This window comes from Sus scrofa, chromosome 3 (assembly GCF_054392235.1).
Source record: "Sus scrofa isolate SSC_HxYL_T2T_F1_AM1 chromosome 3, Sscrofa_HxYL_maternal_Yorkshire_Landrace_v2.0, whole genome shotgun sequence".
Lineage (NCBI taxonomy): Eukaryota > Metazoa > Chordata > Mammalia > Artiodactyla > Suidae > Sus > Sus scrofa.
Window position 1 is genome coordinate 112,515,241 of NC_139385.1, and position 25,023 is coordinate 112,540,263.

A 25,023-nucleotide genomic window follows, 5' to 3' on the forward strand; every position below is an offset into this window, starting at 1 on the left:
GTTAATGAGGAAATAGGGAGTGAGTTGGTAAAACAACCAAAGACGATGGAAAGTCTGACATGGTTCACACATAAAGATCAATGAAGACAGTGAGTAGAAGAAACAGAAGCAGCCAAGACAGAGAAAAACAATTTTCTATGTTGTGTTCTATTTTTAGAGCTATAGTCACAGTCCCAAAGGGAAGAAGTGAAAGCTGCCAGTGAGCATATGATGTAATTAGATTTGGAGTTTATTCAAATAATTGCATCCAAATATATACTGAGTGCCAACTATGTAATGGGCTCTCTTTGAGATGCTGTGATCTAATGCTGAACCAAACACAAAAATCTATAGCCGGTAGAGAGCTGAAGTGGGCTGCCTGCTAGCATTTGACCAACTTTGCTTTTCTCTTCTTGTCCTGTGGGTCTGAAAATGTCATGGGTTTAAAAGAAGCCAAAGGACTCTGACCTCTCTTTTGCTGATTTTTTTTAGCAGGAGGCTCTTGAAAGAGGCTACCTCATGAGTAAAAAAAAACATTAGAAGAACTAAGGAAGGAAACATGTAGAGAGGTGGGAAAAAGAGCTTTCATAAATTAGAAGGCACACAAAAGCAAGCCCATCAAAACCAGAAAATGTGCTGACAATATGAAGTGAAGGAATCAGAGAGCGAAGTTATCTGAAACAATTTCCAATGCTAAGCATTAGTTCTTGGGTTACTAAAGCCAAAGACGATAAAGGTTAATTTAGCACTTTTCCTAAGCTAACTCACTTTAAAGCCAGTGAGCATCATGGTGTCGATGTGGTACAACTATTAGCACTTACCTTGACGAAGGCAGCAGCCCTGGTCCACAGGTCAGGCACTTTATATTAGAACCTAGAAACCAGGGTAATACAAGTCTGTCCTCTGATTCTCCATGGAACTGAGGAGAAAGACACATGTGGACAGTAGTTTAATTCTTAATATCTAGATGCTTAACACAGAAAAGACTGCTTAGGAATTGAAAGATCAGATGGTCTTACAAGCAATTGTCAAGAGAATGGTATTTAGAGAACATGAGTTACCTTTCCTCCTGTTTGTTACCACGCAAAATAGTAACTGATGCCAGAAATTCTACCATAACCAAATAATTTGAAAATGCCCAGTAATTTATAATTCCCCCCTTCTCTAGCTCCCACCTCCAGACTGTATTCTCTATTTTTCTTTTTCTTTTTTTCTTTTTAGGGCCACAGGTGTGGCATAAGGCAGTTCCCAGGCTAGGGGTCAAATCAGAGTTGTAGCTGCCAGCCTACATCACAACCACAGCAATGCCATATTCAAGTCAAATCTGTGAACTATACCACAGCTCACAGCAATGCCAGATCCTTAACCCATGGAGGGAGACCAGGGATCAAACACATATCTTCATGGATACAAGTCATGTTCATTTCCACTGAGACACAGTGGGAATTCCAGACTGTATTCTTTCATAGCAATATATAGCTCCCTTTATAGCAGCTATTATTCTTAGATTATATTTTCACTTTTTTTTTCTTAGCCATCCCACATCATATGGATTCTCAGGGCCAGGGATCAGATTCCAGCCACAGTTGTGACCTATACTGCAGCTGCATCAACCTTGGATCCTTTGACCCTTTAACCCATCACCGCAGAGATGCTGATGATTCTGATGTTCCCTTTGCGCCACAGCAGGAACTCCTAGATTTTTTATATATATATAGACTTGACTGATTATTGGTCTCTTTTCCCTCCACCAAGATATAAGTGCTATGAGAGCAGAGACCAAGCCACATTTATATTAATTACTGAATTGCCAGTATCTAGCACCTAGTAGGGCCTCAATAAATTATTGTTAATTGAATGAAATTTCAACCTTTAAGACTGTGGACTTGGTTACATTCCAAACACAATGTTATAATGGACAAAGCTGGTGTGAATGACTTACAAGGAACTATGGGAAGGGAAGCAGAATGAGATTATTTATAAGTAGTGAACTTTCCCTGCAGGAGAGTCCAATTCAAATTCCAGGGAAGGAGGGAAGGGCAGCACAGATCCATGGGAACCAGATGTGCTTCTTCAGCAATTTTCAGGCTGATATTATCAATAGTCATGGTGGTCGTCATTATCATTACTATTTGGCACTATTTCTGTGCTAGGCACTTTATGTATATTGTTCTTAACCACCAATAACCCACTTAGATGTGATTATTCCCATTTTATAAATCAAAAAAATTAAGGCTCCCTGAGTTTGTTTATTTGTTTTCCTTTTTATGGCCACACCTGTGGCATTTGGAAGTTCCCAGGCTAGGGGTCAAATCGGAGCTATAGCTGCCGACCTACACCACAGTCACAGCAGTGCTGGTTGCGAGTTGCATCTGCGACTTACGCCCAAGCTTGTGGAAATGCTGTATCCTTAACACAGAGTGAGGCCAGGGATTGAACCAGCATCCTCAAGGATACTAGCTGAGTTCATTGCTGCTGAGCCACAAGGGGAACTCCTAAGCTCCCAAATTCTTAAGTAGTAGAGCCAGAAATTGAACTCAATCCCATTCCAAGTAAATCGCACCTTCTCCCCCAAAGACTGGCTGAGGAATCATAATCTCTTTTTTCCAGCAGATGTCTTCTCCAAAATTCACCATCTTTTGATTTTTCAGCAGTTTTGCCTCTCCACCGGTAGTATCAAACAGGTGGCCATCAGATTCAGCATGTTTGTTCAAAGAAAATGTTTTCTTTCTGTGATATAATAGCTTCTTATAGAGCCCTGTTCTGACAGCTCTGGCTGCTCTGGCCAAAGAGTAACTATGACAGCCCTGGGAAGAAAATGCTATGGTAGAAGACCGAAATCATTCCTTCTTTGTCTTGCAGGACAGACCAGCTTGAGAGTATCACTCTTCTCTCCCTGGAAGGCCGTAGAGTATGAAAGAAAAAAATCCTTTTGCTAAATTAGCTTTTAAAAACTGGAATTCTTTTTTTATTTTTTGTTTTCATGTGTGGAAAGTTCAGTGGTTCAGTAAAGGTATGTGCCAAGTCTTAACTATGTTTATGCTGTTCTTTCCCATCTCTAGGCAAAATTATTTGCATACTGGAAACCTCATAAATGTTTAGTGAATCTAACTGGTTTTTTAATAGATCATCTGTTCTTGGGAGAAAGGATGACCTCAGTTTGAAGATAACAATGAAGACTTAAAGAATAGCCCTAATCAGATTTTTTTTTTGCCTTGTATTTTTTGTAGTCACTTTTTGATTTTTAAGTTTTTAAAATTTTATTTTACTATTATTTTTGGCCATACCCACAGAGTGCAGAAGTTCCCAGGCCAAGGATCAAACCTATGCCACAACAGTGACAACGCCAGATCTTTAACCTGCTAGGCCACCAGGAAATTAGACCTAATCAGATTTGAGGCAGGTAACTGGTTGAAATGAGTGGAATTACACAAAAATGGATGGCTCTACTTAGTCATGCCATGGCCCCTTAGTGGACACTGATCTACAACGCCAGGCCTGAAAGACCATCAATGCAGGCTTAGAGAGAATAGAATTAAATTTAGTGTGGTTTTTCTTTTCCCATTCACAACTGCATCTGGGAAATTAGATGATATTTTTTTAGTGACCCACGTATACATGGGATTTCAGGTTCACAAGGGTGGCTAGGACAGAAAAGTTGAGAAATCATCTTAGGTTCAATGCAAATAGCCTGTGTCAACCACTTTATTCTCACTGATTGTCAAGAATAATTTTCTCTTCTCTTTATTGGATCACAGTATCTGGCATGTTAAAAAAAAATGTAGTTATACAACTTCCATTTTTCCATGCAACTTCCAAATGTTTGGTCCTTTGCCAAAATATTGATAGATATAATAAATTAATGACCTGGAGAAGATCATCTCTTGGGCAACATTTCAAGTTAAAAGTGCTCCTCACTTTAGGGAAATTCAACTTATGAAATTCTAAGATTTCAATTCAAAAATCTGTATGTAAATTATGGCTTGGAGGAAGGAGTGGAGGGTTTATTTAAGTTACTAAAATAATCTGTCCTATTTCGCAAGATTCTCTGAAGGCTTATTTGAAATGGTGCATTAATAATATGGGATAGGATTTAATGGCATGGATGAAATTAATACACTGTCTCAAAGCTCCTTCTTTCAGATATGCAACCTTTGGATTCAAGTCAAGTTTACAAGGAGAGCTTGGATCTGGTAAATCCTGGAGGTATGGGAAGATAGTACAGAACCAGTGAGTTGCTTCATCCCCCAGGGACATAAAAATGCATGCTTTCCCTCTGCTCCAAATGGTTTTGGATCCCAAGGCCAGTAACCGCAATTGAAAAGAATCCCCAAACGAATTAAGCTTATTTTTTTAATAAACTAGATGGAGCATTCACTGATGTGAAAGCAGAACTTAATTAAAACTGAAGCACAGATGAGCTGGAAGTAAAGAGAGAGGAAGTGCCATTAGAACCAAAGCTGTCTTTCCTTTCTTGCCCTCTACCCCCGAGCACACAGGACGAGTTGTAGAGTACAGCAGGGATGTCAGTGCCCTATTTGGATGAAAATAGCCATGCTAATACTAATACCCTGAATCATTATTATAATGATTGGAAAGCATTCATTATATCAAACTACCTTGCTGATGCTATCACAGTAATGAGTACTGAACTAAATCTTAGAGAGTAGTTTTAATTATGAATCATTATACAGTTGAAATTGCTTCCCCGATCCTTAGATAACTAGGCATTTCTCTCAATGGCAGGGATGAACAAGACATGAAAAACTTCCAAGAAGATGAGGTGACTCCTTTTGTACCCCAAGTAGTGCTGATTATCAGTCAATTTATCCCTGCTACCTGGCTATTGAGGTGATTCCTTATGCATTCTCACACCTCATCTACCCTTCCAATAAATACTGATTGCCAAAAGATGCCCAAGCATGTCACTGTTTCTTGCAACCTAAAAAAAAAACATAGCCAACTCCCTTGGCTAATTCCATGTCTGCCCAACAGCTCAAGGCTTATCCCACTGCTCTAAGAGATCTCAAGAAGGGAAGAGTAAAATCCACCCTGCTACCTTCCCTCTACCATTTCCATTTTTCTATATCATCCAATGATATCAGACCTCAGAGAAAGCAAAAAATTGTATCTCATTGTGAAAAGATTAGGAATCCTTTATCTATACTCTCTGCTAAAACCTCATAAAATAGTTGTGGGTAAAAACGCCCAATAGGTAAGTCAGCAGTTACTCAGTGTCCTAACAAATCACCTTCTAGCTGCAGACCCCACCCAACAAGGCAGCTCTGCACTGCAGTTACTTCAGGCACATGGAAGAACACGTCCTATTCGAAACCCTGTCCTACTCAGCTCTCTAGTATCTGAAATTCTAGACCCCTGTGTTTAAGATGTATTTCTATTAAGCAGCATGTATTTGGGTTTTGGTTTTATTTTTTTTTAATTCAGTCTGACAATTTTTACCTTTAAATTGGAATATTTTATCATGTTGTTATTTCAAATGTAATGACTCATGTGTTTGAGTTTGAACTACCGTATTACCATTAACTTGCTATTGGTCCCATCTGTTCTGTGTTTCTCTTTCCTTCCTTTACCTTGGCTTTATTCAGATTTATTGAAAGTATTATTTTTAATCTATTTTCCCCTCGATTATCTTGTTTTCTTGGTCCTAGCCCTGATTATGGCATATACCTCTGGCTTGAAGATTTTTTTTTTGTCTCCTCTGGAAAATTCCATACTACTATATCTTGAAATTTTGTGTCGTATTCTCTCTCAGTCTCATCTTTTATTTTCTTGACAATATTAAGCATAGTTATTTTAAAGGTCAGGCCTAATTAACTCCATCATCAGGATCCCCTATGGGTCTGGTTCCCTTGTCTCATTTCTTTTGTGATGACAAATTTGCACTTCCTCGAATGAAAAATGTAGATAAATTTGAGACTCTACAATAATGGTCCCTTTCTTCTAAGGAGTTTTAAATTTGCTTTGAGATCTAGACTAGGGGCACTCATAATTTCAGATCACTTGATATGATTTAAAGCCTATTTCCAATTTATTCTCACTCCTAGGGAGTGCTTTTGGGATCCCAACACAAAAACCTACAGGGTTGGGCAGAGCTTCCTCCTCAGTGAATCTTAACTCTGGTATTTGTCTCCCCAGCCCTGTAAGCCTGTCAAAGCTCTGCTTAATCATCTCAGCCTTTGAATCTCCTCCCCAAAGGTCAGTCTCATCTTTTAGGTTTCTTGTCCCAGATCTTTGATCCATAAATTGTTCCTGTCTTGCTACTTTCTTAAGCCTTAGAACTGATGTTCTTCATATTTGATCCAGCTTTTCCATTATTCCCAGTGGGAAGGTGGGCCTGAATGATCTAGTCACCATTCCCAGGGCCTAGAAGCTAACCATTGGAAAGCTACCTTTGGCTTTGCTTCTGCTTAAAATCTAAATGCCAAAGACGAGCCCATTAAGTCTCTTCACTCATTTACATTTTCAAGGGAATAAGTATGTTTATTATTTCCTAGGTGGTGGGGGTAAAGAACACAGAAGGAAATGTTAGGTGCCTAAAGTTATAGTTTAGCTGTTGGGAAGGATTTCCAGGGAGTCTTAGACATACAGATAATAGGGATAAACTGATATGCACACTAATCTACTCACACATATTTTTGATCCTGGAGTTTTACAGATGCTCTTTAGATGGTTCTTTGCTGCTCAAGTGCCTCACTGAAAAGATCAGTGTAAGGACAATAATCCATCCATCTGTGGCTGCCAAGAGCAAGGTCAATCATCATTTGTACTGTTTGCTCTTAGCAGGAAAAATCTGCTCAACCTTAGCCTGATAAGCAACTCTGGTGCCTTTCCTCAGGGAAGCACTGGCCGGGCTGCTAATTATGAAATGATTCTCTTGGTATTTCATAACATTTATGCTCCCAGCCAATGGTGGGGATGGCCATTTATTTATGTATTTTTAAGGTTTTTTTTTGTTTTTCTTTTGTTTTTATGTGCAAAGCACTAAGGTAGGTGGAATGAAAGGTAAAGAATCTTAATTCTACCCTTTTATAACATGATTCTAGTCATGTAACCATGGTTTTAAGAGTTTTATTGTAGACATGTTTATTGTAAGTCATTTCAAGTCCTTTTTGAAAGAAGACAAGGCATAATTAATTAATAAATCTATGAACAAACCTCTATCCCTCTTCTCAAGTTTATGATTGATCCAAAACTAACTCAGCTTACTGTGGAGTTAATTAGGATGGGGTTGCCCTTGAATGGAAGGGCACTGAGCAGAGAGGAAGACTCTTGTGATGTGGGCACTGCAAATTACCTGCCCAACAACCAGTGTTCCTTCTCTTTTTCTTCACAGAACCCCAATTTTGTTCTTTTTTTTTTTTTTTTTTTTTTGCTATTTCTTGGGCCGCTCCTGCGGCATATGGAGGTTCCCAGGCTAGGGGTCCAATCGGAGCTGTAGCCACCGGCCTATGCCAGAGCCACAGCAACGCGGGATCCGAGCCGCGTCTGCAACCTACACTGCAGCTCACGGCAATGCCGGATCGTTAACCCAATGAGCAAGGGCAGGGATCGAACCCGCAACCTCATGGTTCCTAGTCGGGTTCGTTAACCCCTGTGCCACGACGGGAACTCCCCAATTTTGTTCTTGTATTTATCCTTCCCACCCCTTGTCAGGAAGGTGGAAGCTGATCAGCCGTCCCTCCTCCACAGCTCCAGGGTTAGGTGTGGTTGACCCAAATTAGTCCTCTTTCCTAGCCAGTAATTAAAGCAGTGGTAGGCACATGGCCCAGTTCTGGTCCTTGAGATGTGAGAGCAAGTCTAGGCAGCTCCTAAGACAAAGCCACAGAAAGATGTGCTCTCTCGTCTCCCTTCAGATGTTTCTGTGTGTAATAACAGCACCTAGAGCTGCAGTAGCCATCTGGCCACAAGGCTGAGGATGAAGTCAACTTGGAGAATGGGCAGACTCTAGAGATGGGAAAAACATCACACTTTGATGACCTCATGAAGCCAGTGGGGCTGGAAGTGTAATTCATTGCAGCCATGGTTTCCAAGAGAGGATATAAAGAATAAAAGTTTAAAAAAAAATCATATGAGAGAAAAAAACTTTTTGGTAAACTGAGTGCCCTGTTTTTTTATAATGTCCTTTGACATTTCAAACAAAGGGAAAGAGGGGGAGGAGCATGCCTTCTGATGAATACATCAATCAGGCTCCACTCTAACCCTCCCTGAAAGTTTTAAAGGCAATTTCTTCAAATAAGCACTTCATTGCAGTCCGTACATTTCAATCAGCTGTCCATGATCCAATGGCTGAGGGAAGGGATCCTCAGCTTACTGACCTTTGGGCCCCATACTTCTTTTTTGTGGGGGCCTGGCCTCTGGAGAGTGCTTATCAGGATCCTTGACTCCTGCCCACTGGATACCAGCAGAGGCCCCTCCCTGTGGTTGTGGCAGCTAAAAATGCCTCTAGACATTGCCTAGTGTCCCCCTGGGGTGGTGGTGGTGGGGAAACTGCTTCCAGATGACAATAATGGCCTAGATGAAATCACTTTATCCATCTCAGTCCAGAATGAAAGAAAAGGTGTATTCCTTTTAAAGATATACCTTGCTCATTGTCTGCTTTAAAAATTAACATTTTGAGCACTATAGAAACATGGAATGTAAAGGAGAAAACCAGCCCCCTCAAATATTAACAATAATGTAGAAGCCTCAATATTTCTATTCACATTTACATAGAGATAATTTTGTAAACAATTGTAAAATGTGTTCTATGTCTATTTTTTCAACTCCCACTTATCAGTGTATACAGTGTACCTTTCTACACTTATAAATATATATTTATTTCCAAATAATGTATATATGTGTGTGTGCACATATACATATGTATTTTTTCCAACCTTATTCTTTACATTGGCTCAGTGGTATTATATTTCATGGATGTTCTACAATTTATTTAACTACGTAACGATGAACCTTAGAGTTAAATCCAATTATTTGCCAGTACAAACAATGTAATGAGCATACCTGTATGAAAATTTTTCCATGAGTATTTCTTTAGACCCCAACCTCCAACAAATAAATTTTTACTGAAAAGTTTGGTTTCCTTATCACACAATATATACGTTCACGTGTATACATGTATACGTGTGTGTGTTGCCGTATCTTTATATCTATCTATCATGTTTTTTACATGCTAAACACTGGGATATAGAGAGATAAAAACATACCCCCTTCCTTCATGGGGCTTATGCTTCAGGGGGACAGTAACCTATGAGCTGAGACTGTAATATACTGGGACTGCTTTGTGAATGGCTCGGGAACTCAGTTTCTTTTATACCCATCCTATCTCAACTCTTCAAAGATGATTCCCATTTTTCTAGCATCAGGTATTATGAAACCACCTTATCCACTTGCTTCCAACCATAATGTGTTTTGGTGTCTACATATTTCTCTGTCCTAGAGAGGTGGTGGCATTAGAAACAATAGAGGGGTGTGGGATGGTGGGATGGTATTTATGAAAGGAGAAATGATGTACAAAATATCTAAAAAAAGAGAAATAAGCTTTTTTTCAATTGTTTGAAAAATGTTGATATTAGCTCATTATAGGTGAACCTAGTAACAACCTTGGGGTCTTGGAGTGATTTACCATCATTTGACAGAGGCAGAAAACTGTGATGGAGTCACCTGACCTGTGCACCACATGACATGTGATGGCCTATGACCTTTGCTTCAACACTCCCTAACTCTTTTTTTAAAGGATTTTCCCTTGTACATCCAACTATACCATCCAGAGACTACTTATCTACTTGTTAATTATTATTACTATAATAATAAATTATTATAAGTTACTGTGATATAATTATTATATATAGTATTATTACTATAATTTTTATTTACTGTAAATTATTTACTGTAATGTAGAAAGAGTTTCTTCAAGATTTTACTTGTATCTCCTATCTAGCAAAAGCCTAGAGAGAGTAGGAATGACTTGAATTTTGCTTTAGGCTAAATGCGGGAAAAGTCCAATTAAAGATCTCAGAGTCTTAAACACCTCGGTCAGTTTCATCTCCATGAGTAATAATACTCAGAAACTGCTCAAGCTGAAAAGGCTCAGCTGAAAAGATGTCAGTTGCATTCTTCCACTGATGGAGCACCAGCTCAGGGCCTCCTCAACATTCTATCCACCATCAAAGGAAAGAGCTGAGCCCAGGGAAGAGCTTAGCAAGCTCAAATTTCTAGTGAGGGAAAATGCGTTTGAGCCCCACTGAAGTTTCCCAGCCAAAGTAGATCCTCCTGGGAGGGCAGGTGCAAAATCAATACTGAAGGGAGCAGTTAGTCGACGTGTACACAGGGAGCTGCTGTCCAGAAAATGTTTGGAAGTATTACTTGCATGGCCAACCATTCTTGGTCAGAGGCTGACAGGAAGCTAACAGGCCAGACTCTTCAGAGCCAAGAGTTCTGAGTCACACAAGCTCCTTCTGGTTTTCTCTCACGTGAACCTCTAGTAGAGATGAAGAGGAGAAATAACACTGACTTAAGCTAAGATTTAATACCTGCATTCAAATAGCACGTTCTCTAATTCCCACCCTCCTTTAGAAATGAAACTTTCAAAAATGAAAACTTTACCCCTCTCAAATTAGGAGAATAATATAATGGGCCATCTGTGCACTCACCAAGTAACTTGAGAAATAAAATAATATAAACACATTTGAAGCCTTTCTCATTTGCATGACCCTCCCCCTCTGCCAGCTAAATATTTCCTGGATTTTCTGTTTATCACTCTCACGCATGACATTTGTTACTGCATATCTGTCATCCATAAACAATATATAGTACGTTAATGGTTTTTAAAATTATATAAATAGCACCGTACTGTGAATACCACTTGTGTAACTTTTATTTTACCACACTTGACATTATGTTTTCCAGATTTAAACATTTTTTTGAGCAGAGGAATGGCAAGATTTTTCCTCTTATTTTTACTTAGCCCATGGTGGTCTTGGGAACAATCAGGTAAACAAATAGCTCTTCATACCAACAGTTTCTACAACCACAGATTCAACCAAGCATGGCTTAAAAATATTTGAAAAAAAAAATTCCATAGAGTTCTAAAAAGGAAAACTTGGGGAGTTCCTGTTGTGGTGCAGGGGAAACAAATCTGACAAGCATCCATGAGGATGCAGATTCGATCCCTGGCCCTGCACAGTAGGTTAAGGATCCAACGTTGCTGTGAGCAGCAGTGTAGGTGGCAGATGTGGCTCAGGTTCAGCTTCACTGTGGCTGTGGCATAGGCCAGAGGCTATAGTTCCAATTTGACCCCTAGCCTGGAAACTTCCATATGCCACACCTGTGGCCCTGAATGGAAAACTTGAATTTGCCATATACTAGCAATGACATCGTTTTTGGTATTACATGTAACCTAGAGTTAATTTAAAGTATGTGGGAGCATGGGCATAGGTTTCATGAAAATTCCACACCATTTTATAATAGGGCCTTGAGCATCCACAGGTTTTGGTACCCATGGGAGTCGTGGAACCAGTGCCTCCACAGATACCAAAAGAGGATTGTAAATCACTCCAAGACTCCATTAAGACTGCTATTGGTTTCACATATAATGAGCTAGTATTAACAGTTTTCAAACAATTGAAAAAAAAAGTTTATCTTTCTTTAGATATTTTGTACATCATTTCTCCTTTCATAAATACTACCCCACCATCCCACACCCTTTTACTCTTTCTAATGCCACCACCCCTCTAAAAGAGAGAAATATATAGACACCAAATCATCTTATGGCAGGAATCAAGTGGATAAGATGGATTCATCATGCTTGATGCTAGAAAAATGGAAGTCAACTTTGAAGAATTATGATAAGATGGGTATAAAAGAAACTGAGTCCCCAAGCCATTCAAAAAGCAGTCCCAGCTCATAGGTCACTGTCCCCCTGAAGCATAAGCCCCATGAAGGTAGGAGTATGTTGCTACTTCTCTAAATCCCAGTGTCCAGAATATGCTCAGCACAAAGCCAGTGCACAACCAACATTTCCTAAAGAATCTGACAATGGTGAAGATGACTGGGACCCAAAAAATTCAACAGTAACAAAATGTCAGGGTTTAAATGATCAAGATGACTAACCTGTTGCATTTTTATGTATAGTCTCCTAACTCTTTCTAATGTTTGCCTTACAAGTGTCCTTTTTTAGTGTTCTTTCAGTCTCATTAGTAAAAAGGGAAAACTCACCACCTTTGAATACTAATTATCTTGACCTTTTCATACCTGAGGCTAAATGTATCATCAATGAGCTTTAACCTTATCAGTTAGAGGCCTGCACCAGTGTGCTGACAGGAGGGCCAGCTGGTTCCCAGGGGGTACTCTGTCACAGCTACAAATCAAGGTCTTCAAGGAATCATCACCCCATTTCCTCCAGACCATGGCAGGAAAAATGAACTTGTATGTCAGAGAGCCAATATATTATTTACTATAAGAAATACAACTACCACAGAGAACAGACTGTGCCAGTTGTCGAAGCCTGGGCTTCCTCTTTTCACACAGTTCTGGAGGCTTGCTGATGACATTTGTTTTCCAGAGGGTCACCTGTGTATGTGCCTCTTTGCAGAGTTGCAAGGGTCCCTGTCTTTCTCAGCCACAGGAAATGTCCTGCTTGACCTTGATCAAGCTTACGTTTCTCAGAGGTCTACACCTGGTGGGCTTCTACGTAGAAGTGTGAATTTCTGCTTTCAGTCCCCTTTAAGTCCTGTTTGTCTTTCTAGAGTCCCTGTTCTTAAAAACTGACCTGATTAAGCCCTGGTTCCCAAAATCAATCTCGTCGTAAGGGTACTGAGCAATGTGCATAGAAGAATTGAGCTTAGTACCATAAAACCCAAGGGGGCTCTTTCTATATGCAAATACTCAGAACTGGATCTACTCAATCCAATCTGAACTTATATGCATTTAAAGTTTAATCAAAATATTACTACCTCATAAAAGAGGAGCATCTTTGTAAGAAAGTTGTTATACCGTAGTTCACCAGCAAAGCTCTCAGTTCTAAAAATGACATATGAGGTGTTCCCTGGTGGCCTAGTAGGTTAAGGATCTGGCGTTGTCACTGCTGTGACTTGGGTCACTGCTGTGGCACATGTTTTACCCCTGGCTCAGGAACTTCTGAATGCTGTGGGTATGGCCCAAAATAACAATAATAAAATGGTATATTAACTCATAATCTGAATTGATGATGATATAGACAAGGAAATAGATAAACAATGGACATACTAAAAAAAAAAAAACACACTCAAATGGCATTAATCCTCTATGACATTTTTGCTAACAGTATATCAGAATGTATAAGTTGAAAAAAAATTATATGATGTTCTTTTAGGACAAATCTCACAATGGAGCTTTAATTAACTTTAGCCAAAATAACCAAACTAAACAGACATTAGAATGTCTGAAACAATTATTTAAAAACCAGCATTGATACAGTCAAAATTTCTATGAAGAGCAAAAATACTGAAACTATCATTTGGAGGCCAAGTATACTCCAGCCCCTCCCCAGCAAAACCAGCATAAGATATTTCCCATGATGCCTAGTCATTAACTATTTATGGATTTTATTTAACCTCAAAATCCATAAAAGAGAACTGGGACCCAGTCAAATAATTAGCAGGCCTATCATCTATTGATTTTAAAGTCATTTCCGATAATTTGGGAAATGCCAAAGAAATTCTTAGCAAAGGAGTTAGAGCAATTGTAAGTTTGGGCTGATGCAAAAGATCTATCATCCAGTAATTCCCACATGAATTTAATAAAACCTGAGCAAATAAAGCAAAATTATTTGACACAAAATCCAAAGAGTTAAGATGGATCTGTGTCCTAGGAAAAAATGCATGATTTTACCATTGGAGGATCTCCCTCTTCTAACTTCAAGGCCAAAATATGAGCTCATGCATTGGCCTGAAAGGAAAGGGTCCAGTGGCTGTCCCCATGCCCCAGTGCTGAGCCAGGCCACTACCAGGGCTGCGGTGGGGTGAGGAGGAGAAAATCAAAGTAGCTTCAAACATTGGCCCTGCCTGTCCAGTGGGTATAAAGGAGGGAATAGAAGAGCTAAATTGATGTCTATTGAATCAAGCCAGCAGGAAAAATACTACATATTACAATATAGGGAACAAACTTTTAGTATTACATCTAATAACGTTTATCTAGTTAGCATCTAAGTATAAACCAGCAACTGAACCATCCCCACCTAGATCTTCGCAGCATCACCTAAGGGCACCAACGTTTTCCCTATGCTGTGTGAACAGGAGGCAGAATTTTCCATCCCGAATTTTCTGCCACATAAAAGCCTTCTGTTTATAAACCTCTCTGAGCCAGTTTCTTCCTAACAGGATTATGACCAAGATCTCAAGAAAAGATGAGATTAAAATGAGCTATATTATTTCATGTGACTATACATGGTCCTTGTCATCAGAAAGCATAGTACAGTGGAAGGTTGCTGAGGGTAATCAAGGGTGTAAACCGAATTGAGCTGATTTTCCTGCTGCAGCTAGGAGTAGACCTATTAATGGTATGTTTGGGCAACTCATGAGCCGTCCCATCCCTCGGTCTAAAAACGGATGCTATCCCAGGACGACTAAACCAAACAACTTTAATATCCACACGACCTGGTCTTTATACAGGTTCAGGGTCACAGAGTTACAGGCTTGAATTTCAAGTCCACCAACCAATACTGTGTTACTCAGGAACAGTAGTTAACCTCTCTAGGCTTTATTTTCCCCATCTGTAAAATGGAAATAATTATACAACCACCTTGCCTCTTTTTTTTTTTTTTTTTCTTTTTACAGCTGCACCTGTGGCATGTGGAAGTTCCTAGGCTAGGGGTAGAATGAGAACTTCAGCTGCCAGCCAATACCATAGCCACAGCAACATGGGGTCCAGGCCATGTCTGTGACCTACACCACAGCGTGAGACCATACTGGATCCTTAACCCACTGAGAGAGGCCAGGGATCAAACCTGCATCCTCATGGATACTACGTTGGGTTCTTAACCCACTGAGCCACAATGGGAACTCCTCCACTTTGCTCTTTAAAAGATGTCCTTACAATGAGTTTTGCAGGGGCAGTGACCACCACTTGGAGGTACACAGTAAGGATAGAGTCGTGGTTATTGCTATTGCTACTGTTATTTTTATCATCATTAGCCTTATGCTGGTTGATTGCTCAGGGAAGGCTGTAGGACCAACTGACAAACAAGGTGCAGAAGGAAGGGAGAGAGATATGGAGATGCCTTGACAGACAGAAAGGGAATTCATGGCTTGTGAGGAGAAGGAATAGATTAAGAAAAGTAAGAAAGAAATAGTTTTTAAAACCAGGATGGGGGAGTCCCCATCATAGATCAGCAGAAATGAATCTAACTACTATCCATGAGGGCCCAGGTTCAATCCCTGGCCTCCCTCAATGGGTTAAGGAGCTGGCATTGCTGTGAGCTGTAGTGTAGATCGCAGATGCAGCTTGGATCCAGTGTTGCTGTGGCTGTGGTGTAGGCCAGCAGCTGTAGCTCTGATTTGACCCCTAGCCTGGAAATTTCCATATGCAGTACCTGCAGCACCCCCCCCACACACACACATACACACACAAAAGCCAGGATAGGCAGTTCCTTGGGGAAGAAAGCTAATAAACACATGAAAACAGTTTTAGGGGAGGAAAAGGGGAACTCATGGGGATGGCGGTGGTGGAGCAGTTCTAATGAAACCTTCATATAGATGCTTCCCTGCTTCCCTGGGCACTGGGGCCACAGGTGGGTTCTGTGACCAGTACAATTAGAGAGATTCCTTGGAAAAACATGCCATCATTATAGTTAGTTTAAAGGTGGGATGACTGCTGTGGAAGGCATCTAAAGAGAACTGCTTTGACTACACTGAGGGAATATAATGAACATATACAAATTCTGTAGTAGTGTTCACTGTTCTGTTGCCTTCTAGTTTAAGGAAACGAGGGTAACAAAGATGCTGTCCATTCTAGCCCTGAATAGCAGCAACCCAATGGAGAGGGGACACGAAGTTCCATCAGTCTGCAGGACTTTAAGCACCAAGACAATCAGCCCTCCTAGTCCAGAGAATACCATGCATGGTTCCGGAGAAATCCCTTAGAGGGAATTTACCACTGTGCAAATCAGTCTTGCCAAACCACAGCTAACCAGACAGTGTATCGAAGAAATCAAGGATTTCCTTTGTACACATCACACTAGGATCCCCACTTTCCAGAACACAGTGGAAAGGTCTTACCAGTTCCATCTCACAAAGGAACCTCACATGAGGCCCCACCCCAGCTTTAACAATGTAGATTCTTCACCTCCTCTCCCTTACCGAGGTGCAGCTTCCTGGTTACAGGAACTCTTTATCAACCAGAAAATTGAAGCTCACTCACCATAGACTGGGGAGAAACGTGGTGACCTCAGCTTCCAAAGACTCAGAACACCTGACATTAAAAAGGCTTCTACTCAAGATTGTTTAATAACCTATATGGGAAAAGAATCTAAAAGGGAAGGGATATATGTAGACATAGAATTGATTGCCTTTTCTGTGTATCTGAAATGAACACAACTCAATTATACTCCAATAAAATCTAAAAATTACATTAAAAATTTGTTTTAAAAGGGCTTCCAACTTCTCCTGACTTCTCTGTCAATGGATAAAATAGAAGGATTTCTTGCAACATTGGGAAATCTACTCAGCAATAGAAGCATAGGGTGTGCCTTCCTAGCAGAGACACTTGAGTCCCAAACAGGATGAGTGAACAAACTCCAAGATAGGTGAGCAACACAGAGACCTAGCTTGAATATGATGGAAACAATGAGTAAAGGAATGTAGAGAGAAGGGCAATGAGAAACAGGCCAGTGATCATCACTGAGAACAAACAGAACAGTAAAAGGAAATGGATGCATGAGAAACTATAAAACAAACTTTCTGCCTCTGCAGCCCCAGCTTCTGCCTTAATCATGGCTATTGCTATGTGAAGCCACAGCAAAGTTGTCTTTTTTTTTTTTTTTTTTTTTTATGCCACACCTGATTGCATCCAAGCCACAGCTGCGACCTATACCACAGCTGCAGCAAGGCTGGATCCGTAACCCACTGTGCCACAATGGGAACTCCAAAGCTGTGTCTTCTTTATTTGACAGTGTGGACTGTTACAGAGAGCTGCTGTTTAGCCATAGTTTACATGAAACCATGATTTCTGAGGCAAAAACATTCTTGCAGCATGAGAAAATATATTCCTAGGGTTTGAGTGACTTCTTCCAAAGGGTAAAAGATGTAGAATTTACTCCTGTACATCAGCTTTCAAATGGTCTTCAGCAACACATATGCCTCCAATGCGTATACAGAACAGATTTCTGAGAGAAAAATGACACTTCCTTCCTCATTTTCAACAGGACTCAAAACATTAAAACCACATTAAAGTACAAATCCCTTTCAAGCCTATGTAAGGCAAATGCTCACAAGAACAAAAAGATGGGAGTGAACCCAAAAGTCCACTTATTTGGTCTTCAAATTGCTTGGTTGCTAATGGTTTAAGTACTTGTTTCTGGTCTTTTTGCAGAATTGAGCAGCCAAAATCTTTTATTAAATTACCATTCTTTAATAAAACACAATTCTTCAAGCAGATTTAGCCATACTTGAGAAAATACATTTGGCATCAAAAATTAAATGCAACAAATGTTTACAACAGTATATAATTTAGCGTTTGAGCTGGGAAGAGATGGAGACTAAAATGATCATACTTCCCTCAACACCAAGGCTGCCCCAGTGTTTATATAAGCCTAAAAGTACACACCTTGGGTGCTATTGATCCTAAGAACCAGCAGCAGGATCCCCAAGTACTAGGGGTCATAGAGTTCAAGGTTTGTCTCTTTCTCCTCCTCCCCCTTCCATTTCTGAATTCACATCCCAAGAAAAAGACAAATGAGAAGAGGGAAGGGAATAGACTGACATAAAGACTAATTCTCAGGAAAAGAAAAAGGTGACGTTCATCCAGTGGTGGAACAACTCCTATTTAAACACCTGAATACCCACTGCCAGGTGTCACTGACATCAGCCAACAGAGTTACTGTATAATCTCCTGGCGGGAAAAATGAAAGGTTCCCACATATGGACCAGGAGGGCTTCCTCACTGCATCGTATTACCTTCTCTACTCCTCACTGTGGAAAGATGAGTCAAAACCTGTGATACTAGGCAACAGAAGCAATTTACAACAGTCAGACCATCCTGGAATGAGGTCTAGGTGGTGCCAGTAAAGCAGCTCTTGAGCAAATATCCCTCAGGTTGGATTCTTTGCAGGATATTTTAAATAAAGGACAAATTATTATTTTGTTTTGTGATAAAACATGGCATGTCAAGTCCACAAGAGGATTTTGCTCTCTAATTCGGTCATAACTTTATTTTAGATGAAAGGGTGGTAAATACCCTTCACAACTGGGGTTTATCAGTTAGAAAGATTCAGAGATAAATTTTGCTATTCTTTGCATAACTCTCATTGGACTCCCCTTCACTGACTTTTTTTTTTTTTGTCTTTTGTCTTTTTGGGGCCACACCTGAGGCACATAGAGGTTCCCAGGCTAGGGGTCTAATCAGAGCTGTTGCTGCCGGCCTACACCACAGCCACAGCAACGCCAGATCCGAGTCGCATCTGCGACCTACACCACATCTCACGGCAACACTGGATCTTTAACCTACTGAGCAAGGCCAGGGATCCAACCCGCAACCTCACAGTTCCTAGTCGGATTCGTTTCCACTGGGCCACGACGGGAACTCCATCCCCTTAACTGATCTTTGAAGACCGCTTGAGACTGCAGTCTTCAAAGGAAAGATATGCTGAATATTTTTTGGTTTTAAACATGGCTAGTAGTCAATAAAATAATAGTTCCTTCCATTTATTTCACTAAAGCCCCTTTGTCCTCACTCCCTCCTTTCTTTTTTATCACTTGGGTGTTTATATCTCTAAGCGTGTAACTTGAAAGCCCTACTGTGATGATATCCAAATGTAGGACTTACAAACTTAAGACCAAGCAGGTAGTGTGCCAGTCTGTAGTAAATACATCAATACTGGTTCCCCAAAGATCAAGTCATCCCTGGAGAAGGAAACTATTAAAATTCAATACATGATTCAGAAATGATTTACAAACATCCTCCTGATAGAGAACTGGGCAACTGTCAAGATCAGCATAGCCTGCCAGTAATTAAAGAACTTTTTAAAGGAATCCTTTGTCTTGTAACCCCTCGGAATAAAGATTGTGTTAAAGAAGTTGAATGGTCTTCACAAAGGGTTTTTGAGTGTCTCCCTTTGAGAAATAGTTTTCAGTCAATAGCAATGTTTTATCTACTGTCGAACAGGCTTTATCATTCATTAAGCGACTCCAAAATTTAGATATAATATTTTTAAGGACCATGCAGCTTGTCTTTGTTCTGACTCCGTGATTTCAAAGCAACTTTATAAGCATGTATTTGGTGTGCCAAATACCATGATCTCAAGAAGATGCCCTTGATACTGAACACAGTTCCCTGGTCCCTGGAAAGACAGTCACTCCACTGTAAGTAGCTCTATCAGCTTTCTGGTTTATCATGCATGTGTTGAAGGTTCAGGGTATGTTCATACCTAAGAGTGCCAGGAACTCTGGGAAAACTGAATCCAGAAAGCTGTCTCTCGCCCTTAAACTGTAGAATCTACATCAAGGTCTATCTAGTGAGTCTTGTGCAGCTTTAACTGAGAAAACACCAACTTCATTCAGCAGAATCTTTTTCTTTTTGTCTTTTGTCTTTTTAGGGCCACATCTACACCACAGCTCACAGCAGTGCCAGATCCTTAACCCACTGAGCGAGGCCAGGGATCGAACCCACAACCTCATGGTTCCTAGTCAGATTCATTTCTGCTTCACCAAGACAGGAACTCCTTTTTTTTTTTTTTTTAAATGGCCACTCTCGAGGCATATGGAAGTTCCCCATATTGGGGATTGAATTTTAGCTGCAGCTGTGACCTACGCCACAGCTGTAGCAATGCTAGATCATTTAACACAGTGCACTGTGCCAGGGGTCAAACATATACCTCTGCAGTGACCTGAACCACTGCAGTCAGATTCTTAACCCAATGCACCACAGCTGGAACTCCTGCAGCATCTGTTTTTCTAAGCAGAAAAGACATAACGTTCCCCCTGCCTGTGGACTCTTCAGTCTTCCTTCAATGGACTGTGTGCTCTCAACAGATGATTCAAGTGTGTCCCCTACTGTCGCGATGGTGTTTTGTTTTGGTGAATGGTAGTTCAGGCGGATGTTAGAGCCACAAGGAGTGATTTTTATTGTGAAGTCTTGATGTGTAATTCAAACTTGTGAATTTGATAACTTCTCATTCTAGCACCCAAAGGAAATGTGTTGTCTCCCTTATTGCAGTCGAATGCCCTCCAGCACATTAAAAACCCATTTAGAAAGAACAAGATACTCCAAACACGGGCAGCACTGGGGCTGGTACACGTGGGAGACAGCAGGCCCTTGGAAATGGGAAATCAAGTAAATTCTTTACAGAAAAAGAGTCATTATCACTTTATACTTTACTGGGATGCTCTAAAGTATCATCGGTACTAGCCACTATTTTCCCTTTCCTTGCAGCCCTAGGCCCTTCATAAAATGCCACATTTCCTGACAATGTATCTAAAACATCTCTGAACGAATAAGTAGCTAGATGGGTTGAAGCTGCTTTATTTGTCTGTAGAGTTGAGGCTTAAAATTTGGCTTGTACTTAGACACAGAGGCCAGTAATTTAGAAAGCAGGCTTGAAAAGACTGCTGAACTGAAAAAAAAAAAAGTGTACAAAATGATAACTGGTATTTGCCTTGTGTCAGACACTACCTGGGAGCTTTTGACTCATTTGAAATTCTCCTAAGGACTCTGCTAGATGATTGTTTTTCAGCTTTTACTAATGGAGAAACAGAGACATTAGGACTAAGTAACATTCCTTAGCCAGACAGCCGGAGTGATGGGCCATCTGATGTCTAAAGACTTTTCCTTGAAATACACTGGAGCCCTTCTCAGAACATTCTTGCTACTGTCTGGATCAAAGGCTAACTTCAAACAACCTCTCTTCATCACAGTTCTTTTCCTCATAAAAGAAAGGTTGTACCCTAAGTAATTTTGAGATTCTTTCTTGCTTTAAATATTATGACAGCAAGTGAATTCTACAAAGACCATATTGCCCTGCACAACACAACATTTCCCAAGGATTAGAAACCTTTGAAATACTAAAGCACAAAATCTTGTTTATAATCCATTGGCTAAATACTATGCTAGCAATTACCTTCAATAAACACTTATCAACATTGAACCTGGAGGGCAACATACGCTCATGGTCCTTCTCCAAATTTTGAGTGTAGTCAACAGAAAATAATGTCAACAACAAGCCATATACTCCTCAATGAATCTTATTATAGTCATGTAATTATTATAGGGTGATCTTTGGGGGCTGGGATTGCAGACAATCTCACAATTCCAATGGTGTCCTTCGTGTGCTTTGGGCTAAGTTTTCCTTTTAATAATACCTCTTCCTTATGTAGATATGAATATCTGAGAGCTGAAACACTGCAGCTCACATTCTTTGCAAAAATCCAGGTTCAAATCAAATCATTCAGTCCCTTGTAAGATCCCTTGTCAGTATTGGGTGTTTTACATTAGGCCGAATGGTTTTGTTCTAAGTGTGAACTACTTCTGGGAATATAGGGAAGTAGTTAAGGCCAGAATCGGGTCCAAGTCCTGTTCAGCCATGAACAGGCAGGATGACCCACTGGCTCTGAGCCTCAACTCCTCACTGATAAATAGGCATAAGGATATTCACCTAAGAGGGCTATTGGGAAAATAAGTGGATCGGAGTTCCCATCATGGCTCAGCGGAAACAAATCCAACTAGGAACCATGAGGTTTTGGGTTTGATCCCTGGCCTTGCTCAGTGGGTTAAATCTGGAGTTGCAGTGAGCTGTGGTGTAGGTCACAGACATGGCTCAGATCTGGCATTGCTGTGACTTTGGCATAGGCCAGCAGCTGTAGCTCCCAGTAGACCCCCAGCCTGGGAACCTCCATATGCCACGGGTGCAGCCCTAAAAGGATAAAAGACAAAAAAGAAAGAAAGAAAATAAGTGAATCAAGGCTAGAGCTTGGCTAATATCATACATGGATTCCTGAAACAGCCTCCTATATGGTTTCTCTTCTTCTATCCCAACCCCTACTGACTTTTCTCAGCATAGAAGCTAAAGGGATTCTTAGAGAAACAGAAGTGAAAGCACTTGCTATCTCACTCACAGTACAAGGCAGATGCCCTTATGCATCTTGTAATGTGCTTCAGGATCTGTGCCCTGTTCCCACACTTATCTCTGGTCACCCTCCCACTTGAACTCTGTGATAGTCACACTGGCCTCCCTGAAAGTTCTCAAGCACACCAGGAACACTCCTGCCTCAGGACCTTTGAACATACTCCTCCTTCTGCCTGGAGCTCTCCTTTCCTAGACACCTGCAAGGCTTGTTCTCTCACTCCTTTGGGTCTCTGCTCAAAAAGCACCTTCTCAGCACATGCTTCCTTGGAATCCTTCCAAAAATTATCTTTGCTACCAAGATGTCCTTTCTCCCTTCTCTGATATTTTTTTATTACAGTGTAAGTCTATGGATTTGACTTGTCTTGTTTATTAGCTGTTTTGCCCTCTAGAATCAAAGCTGCCACGACACAGATCTTTGATTGATTTGTCCACTGCTATGACACCAGTTTTTAGAGTTGTGCCTGGCATATTAGTATTTATTAAGCTGTTTTATTAAAGAAAAGGAAGCAAGTCTCTTTAAGGTAGTACTGTCCATGGTAACGAAAAGCTGGAAAAAATATCTGTCAACAGATAAGTGGACAAATTGTGGTATGACACCAAGAACTACTATTTAGTATTAAAAAAATGAAGGCAACTATGTTCAAAAAACATATGTGGTTCTTAGAAATATAATTTCAGTGAGTAAAGTAATTTGCAGAAGACTGCAGTACACAGCATAATACCAAGGCTCAATTGTAAGAAAAACAAGAGTATATTGTTAGGGGTACATTCACATGTGATAAAAACTTTTTTTAGAAAAAAAAAAGGGGGGATTAATTTGCTTCCCAGGAAATCCTTGAACTGCACCCTGCCTCTAGCTCTTACATATGTAAATCAGGTTTACCACACAAAACAAGAGTACATTTTTAAAATATACAATGAAAATAAGAGAATAAACAGAAATGTAATGTACAATTGCTTCATGTTAATGGTTCTCTCAAGAGAGAAGACTGAGATGAAATGTGAAGGAGTGTGATTAATTTTATCTATAATATTTTCTTCTTTCCTTTCTTTCTCCATCTTTCCCGTCACTGTCTTTGAGACAGAGAAAAGAAGAGAGATGGAGAGAGAGATGTGAAGCAAAGAGAACAAACATGTAAAACCTGTCTAACTTGGAGATTTTATATGATTCTGTAATACAAGAATTGTTTAATAATTTTTAATATGAACCTAGAATGAATGAGTAATTTTCTAAAGAGCAAGAAATTTTCAAAATGATATAGCAATTTTCTTTCCATTTTTTAAAGTTTTATTGAAGTATAGTTGATTTAAAATGTGATAATTTCTGCTGTATAACAAAGTGATTCAGTTATATACATACATCTTTTTTAGATTTTTTTCAGTTATATACGTACACTCTTTTTTAGATTCTTTTCCAAAACAGCTTATCATGGAATACTGGGTATAGTTCCCTGTGATATCCAGCAGGTCCTCTTTGACCATTCAATTCTATGCACAATAGAGTGCACATGCCTGTCTCAGACCCCCGGTTCATCCCCCAATCCATCTGTCCCCTTTGGTAACTGTAAGTTTATTTATGAAATGTGTAAGTCTGTTTCTGTTTTGTAAATAAGTTCATTTGTATCACATTTTTTTTTTTGGATTCTACATATAGGTGACATATGATGCTTGTCTCTGTTCAACTTACTTCACCTTTGTATGATAGTCTCTAGGCCCATCCATGTTGCTGCAGATGGCATTATTTCATTCTTTTTATGTCTGAGTAATATTCCATTGAATGTATGTACCACATCTTCTTTATCCATTCCTCTAACTGTGGACATTTAGGTTGATTCTATGTCTCAGCTATTGTAAATAGTATTTCAATGCACGTTGAAAAGATACATGCAGCCCAAATTATGGTTTTCTCTGGATATATGCCCAAGAGGGGGACTGCTGGATCACATGATACTTCTATTTTTAGAATCCACACACCCTGAACTGTCTGATATCAGAAACTTGTTAGTACTTGGATGGAGATAGCAATTTAAAAGAATAGACCCCCACCTGTTTAAGAAATGAAATGTAGGTCTACCTACAGGGGTGGAAATAAAGGTCCAGAAGATTTTAAAAACAAGTTCTACCAGATATTCAAGGAATAGATAAACCCAATGTTAATGCAAAGTGTTCCAGATAAAAAGGGTGGGGAAAAATATTCTCTTTTAAGAAGGCCAGTAAATCCTATATTCCAAGGAAATCAAGGAAGGACTATAACAATAAGAAATCATAAGAAAATTAAACAAAATGTGTTAAGACTTAGAAAACTTCACTGAAACCATAATTGTAGATTTTAGAAAATTAAAAACATTTATATGCAAATTATTAAAACTAGTAACAAAAATAGGAAATTTTCTAGATAAAAACTAAACAAAATAATTATATGGAAATTTTAATTAAAAATAAATTTGTAAAAAGATGCTATTTAGGACAGCAGCAAAAAAATACATTTTTGGAGAATAAATCTAAAGAGAGAATGAGAGAAATCCCACCCCTTCATGGAAAAAAATTATTTTAAAACCATTAAAAGTCATTAAAGGAGACAAATAGAGGAGATAAATATGTGGAAAGATATAACACATTTGCTCATGAGAAAAAAACAAGTGTGAAAGTGTTAAGTCTTCCCAAATTAAACCATAATTTCCATGTAATTAAAATAAAAATTCCAGCCTGCTGTA

The 25,023-nt window shown here is 39.7% G+C and overlaps 1 long non-coding RNA gene across 6 annotated transcripts in view; it reads right to left on the minus strand.

Moving 5' to 3' along the window:
* Window positions 1-25,023, minus strand: part of LOC106507388 (uncharacterized) — a 242,555-nt gene that overhangs the window by 76,858 nt on the left and 140,674 nt on the right. The window contains exon 2 of one of the 6 annotated variants that reach the window (XR_014842146.1): window positions 801-852. The exons of the other annotated variants lie outside the window; for them this stretch is intronic. This is a non-coding gene — a long non-coding RNA (uncharacterized LOC106507388). The remainder of the gene's footprint in view (window positions 1-800; window positions 853-25,023) is intronic. 6 annotated transcript variants of the gene reach the window in all.